Here is a 5,089-nt window from a genome sequence, read left to right as displayed (position 1 = left end):
CTTCATCAGGGCTGCCGATAGTTGTGAAATTTCTGGCTCACATTTTCCCCTCATGCCCTCTCCTTCCTTCCGCCGACATGACTGAGCCCTCCCAGGACCAGAGACAGCGTGGGCGCCCGGCGCGTGTTGGTGAATGGGGAGGGCTCCATAGCGGTTATGTGGATTTTTGCTGTATTGATTGGGGAGGCGAGGGGGGGGGGAGGGAGGAGGCCTTGATGAATCACAGAAACAGCCTTTTACATGAAACACCATCCCGTTCACCACCAGCCAGTGGCTCTAATCTCGGCCGAATGTGCAGTGTTTATTTTTCCAAGCATGGGGCCTCCTATGACTCACGGTCCTCAGATGCTACTTGCTAATGGACCCTTGTACAAGTCAAGAATGTGACACACGGCGAGACACGCAGCTTAACAATCACAAACAACAGCATGGTTAATGGGGGGTGAAGCTGCGGTGACATGTGTCACACCAGAGAGCCGACGCCTGCTGCTCCCCGAGGCCACAGATGAAGGGTCCCCGGATGGTGCAATAATGATAAAATGTTGCCATCTGTTGGCATCTTGTGTAAGCAGGCTCCGTATACGTAGCATTGATGTTTTTCCAGACGGCCTCTCACATGTCTCCAGGGACAGGATGTGTGAAGAGCGCTGGGGAAAGAGCAGAACCTGGCAGCCTGACCTCTGAGGAAGGGAAGAAGCACAGCAGCCTCAGGGTTCAGGCCTGGAAGGTGGCAGCACGCTGGCCTGATCTCTTCCGTCCAGGCCTGGCGGGAGCTACCACCACCAGAGGCTGCTGCCCGTCAATGATGGATCCTGGGATTTGGCTTCAGAAATGGTGTCAGATCATCTTGGGGAACATGCGTTCATCCCCACAACGAATTCAGAGGGTTTTCCATCCACAGGACCTTTCGTTACTGCCAGAGAGCAAAGGCAAGGATGTTAAGTTATAAAAATTGCACATATGATGGGCAGGATGGTAAATTATAATCAACCAAAAATACATTCTGAATAAATGTGACAAAATTGCTTTTAACTTTTTTTTTGTTGTTGGGGGGCGGGGGGGGGGCGGGGCGGAGGGGTGGCTGAGCTTGCAAAATATAGAAAACTTTGAATAGTTAAAGAAATATATTGGAAACTGAAAGCCCGTGTCATGACCCCATGAGGCCTCAGAAGCCAAGAGAATGGTTTATCAGACCCAGGAACCTTGAACTTGGCTTATGATGTCCAATCCGAGACCGTACAAGGCAGTGTGTTAGAACCTAGACCTCTCCGTAACGCTGGGGTCCTGGAAAGGCAGCAACCTCAGAAGGTGAGAAAAATAAGCCTTCACAAGGACACTTGTCTGTATTTGCCGGGGCTCTGACGGAAACATAAGGATGACAAAAAAACAGCAACACACAAAACAAAACAAAACAAAACTGCTAAGAATTTCACAGGGTTGAAGTTTAAATTTGCATTATTTTCTTATTTCAGGAACTCCTAAACAAGCAAAAAAAAAAAAAAATTATATGGGAAAACTGTTACCAGGGTCAGTGGCCACTGGTAGAGTCTCACTATGGTCTGTCCCAGCCCTGAGCACAGAATTGTTCTAGAATGATTTTCCCACAAGTCAGCCCCTACGGAAGGGGAGGAATGAAAGCAGGGAGAGAGGAAAAGAGAGAGAGAAAGAGAGAGACCTAAGGTCCAGTGAAGAACTCTGAATAGCATACTTCTTTAAGTCACCTCACTTCCTTACAGCCCCATCGAAGACAGATAGGGTAAATGCCTTGGATCTGGGGCCGGGAGACCGCCAATGCCTAGCAGAGCTCCTGAATGTGGGGGCTGAGTTCTAGCTTGATTTTCTCCTCCTAGAATTTTCCTTTTCCATCAAGTAATTGTCCCAGGTTTCTTCTCTCTCTCTCTCTCCTGAAATAAGAGCCCAAAATGTGGATTTTACAAACCTCATATATTCCAGATCATGTGACTCCGGCAACTTGTGCGTGGCACCAATAAGTATAAGATGTTAAGTTTGATTGCTGTGTGGGCTGGCTCACTGTGCTCTGCCCTGTGGCTCAGTATGGGGTTGGAAAACCATTAAGATGCAGTGAGACACGCAAAGCGGATGGGCTGTTGGACTGTGTTTCCGAATTCAGAGATGTCTCCACAGAGTGGACGCTCCTAGCTCTTTGATGGGCAGCTGAATGTTACCAAAGCCCATTGCCTATATGATGGGCCATCGTTCTAAAGGTCTTTTTTTATTAGTAAAACAAAGACTTCAGATGATATCGTTATGTCCCATTAAAACGAACGTTTTTCACATGTGTGCTTTGATACGCAGTGGCTGCTTTGTATCATCTTTCAGCAAAATTGAGAGGATATTTGGAATTGTAAGCTATACGCATCCGTTGGCCATTTTGGCCTCGGTTACCACTCAGAGCGATAAAGTGATTTGACTTCATTTCTGAGATGTACTCAGATTTTCATTGAAGGAATTCCTGTGTGTCTACACCCCATTGTGCCACCAATGTGTATCCATTTGTCACTGGCACACCTAGGAAGTTTAACATTTAGTGGATTTAAAAAAATAAAAGGAAGGGGGGGAGTTCTCTCCTGTGCCAATAATATTATCATCAGGGCCCATGCTCGGGATCACCTTCCCAAATGGAGGCCGCACTCGGAATGTTTGTTCTGCTACAATTAATCACATGCTTTTCAAATGTCAACACAATTTCCATGGTCTGCTAAAAAGTAGTATGCATAATAGCGAAAAATAATAGAGTTACCATTAAAAATTGATCTGTCACTGTTCATTTTGAAATTGTTGGTTCTGCCTGAAGAAACGGTGTGGAATGTTGAAAGTTTCCATGCAGGGTATCCCCGTGTGCCTGCTCGGGAAGTCTACCTGGCTGGAGTCTGCACTGCTCCACTCCGATGGAACTGTGGAGAAGGAAGCGCGGCGACCTGATTCTTTCTGAACGTTGTATCTCCGTGTCTGGGTGCCTTACACATAGTAGGGGCTCTAACAATATCTGCCATTTGTTGATAGTTTAAGTACGAGTGACTCTCAATGACAAACAGCAGAATTTTATGAATTTTATGATCTCTGATAGGGGGATAATAGCTGCTTATATTAAAACATACTTTCTGAAAGGAGGTGCCATGGACTAAGCATGTGGAAGCTATGAGACAGCTGTTGGATTTATGAAAATGAATGTACCCATACATAGAAAAATTCCTCCAAAACAAACAAACAAACAACACACTTACATTCTTTCTGGGTTAAACTATAAACAGCCCCAAGGCTAAGCTACCATTTGTCACAGTAACTTGTAGTCATCAAGATTGGATGCTCTGTGAGGTTCCCTTACCAAGAAACCAATGATTTGTGATTATGATGATCAAAGTTCTCTCACATGATTGCTTTTGTGATTATAGCCATCCCAGCAGGTGTGAAGTGATAGGAACAGGAGAGATGGGGAAATGGGTTATTTATCCGCGGGTATGACGTTTCCGTTATGTGGAGATTCCCTGTACAGTGTTGTGTTCTACACTTAGACTCTGTTAGGAGGGTCGATTTCATGTTACATGTTCTCACCACAATAAAATAAAAATTTACAAATGGTATTTTTTTTATTTGCTTCTACTAGTCTGCAAAGAAGTAGAACTATGCACAAAAATTTATAAGGGTGGCTACCTATGGGTGAGAAGATTGAGACATGTGGAACAATGAATGGGGATAAGGCAGGAGTGAGACAGTTTATGTACATTTTTAAAAATTATTTAAGCCACAAAAATGCATCTACAACATGATGTTTTTAAATAATTTAAAAATGCAAAATAAAGGAAATTGCATATTTTATCTTATTCTTAGAAATTAAATGTTTTATCATTTCAAGAAATGTATAAGCCTAATTTTTTTTCTCTTGACGATACATCTACACAAGAAAAAGAAATTCCTTCTAAGAGACTCTTGGAAAATGACATCAAGTAAACACAACCGTTTAGGAGCGCGTGTCAGGCGGGGGACGTGACTCTCTGCCGACACCGGTGAGAAAGCCAGGTGCTCCCCACACTCCCCGGGAGGACTTCCTTCGTTCGCCAGAGGACAGTCTTGGACACTTAATTTCCAGAAGGCTCTCCCCTCCCCTTCAACAATCCTGAGGCAGAATGTGGCAGCCTCTGACAGCTACAGTATGTTTCAATGCAAAAAATAAAATAAAAAATGAGGCAATGGATAAATCAACGTGAAATTCAAAATTCTGGGGAAATCCTGCAGGTGGCTGGATGACAGTTACCGACTTTCCCACCGTGCCAGAACACCTGGGATGGCACACCCTGGCTTGTCTTTCCTCAGTCCCCTTGTGTTTGAGGCATATCAAAAGGGTACGGGTATGCCTGTAGTGTGTGTGTGTGTGATGGTATTCAATAAAACTGGCTAATTGCTGGAGCTAGCACCTTCTTCTCATGGAGTTTTGATACAAGAGAGATAGTACAGAGTCTCATAGTAAGACGTTACTTACATATGACTTCATGCTCGCCTCACATGCCAAAAGAATATTCTGATGTTCGGCATATGGGGATTTCCAGTTGCCCACCGGACCTTCTCACACAGCACCGGAGCTTGTAGAAGGGGGCGGGGGGGTAACCTACAGCTTCCGCCTACACCCATGTTTCCCAAATACCACCTGCGCCTCCAGTGAGCAGGGCCCTCTTGCTGCAGGCTTTGGATACTTTGCCCAAAATAAAAGCTACCCAACCCTTCATGGAATTTTTAATGATTTCATTCCTAAGGAAATGATTCATCGGTATAGAATTAGGTAAACATATAGGAAAAACACACGAACCTGTTGCAGATACAGGAATGTTCACGTGTGTCACTTTGAGAACCACACTGATACCAGGCCATTTTTGAAAGGCAGTTGTTCTAACTCCCCCTCTCCTCTCCTGTTGAACGTGTAGCAGCTGTTAACCTCATCAGTGTAATTTCCAGGTTCCCGGAGCGATCGATTGAACAAGCGGGGTCAAAGGTGAAGGTGTGACTCTCTCCCTTTGGCACTAGAACCGGGTTTCAATCCACGTGGCAAAAGGACATGATTTTGTACAGCAGTCAT

The 5,089-nt window shown here is 44.8% G+C and overlaps 1 long non-coding RNA gene across 1 annotated transcript; it reads right to left on the bottom strand.

Moving 5' to 3' along the window:
• Positions 1-266: 266 nt before the first annotated feature.
• On the bottom strand, positions 267-4,587 carry LOC129147458 (uncharacterized). Its single transcript, XR_008554822.1, has 3 exons — positions 4,499-4,587; positions 2,762-2,915; positions 267-913 (listed from the first exon to the last, which is right to left on the bottom strand). It is a non-coding gene; the product is annotated as an uncharacterized LOC129147458 (long non-coding RNA).
• Positions 4,588-5,089: the final 502 nt, after the last annotated feature.

This window comes from Eptesicus fuscus, chromosome 20 (assembly GCF_027574615.1).
Source record: "Eptesicus fuscus isolate TK198812 chromosome 20, DD_ASM_mEF_20220401, whole genome shotgun sequence".
Taxonomy (NCBI): domain Eukaryota; kingdom Metazoa; phylum Chordata; class Mammalia; order Chiroptera; family Vespertilionidae; genus Eptesicus; species Eptesicus fuscus.
Note: the sequence above shows the minus strand (reverse complement) of the source record. Positions and strands in the feature narration are given on the sequence as shown.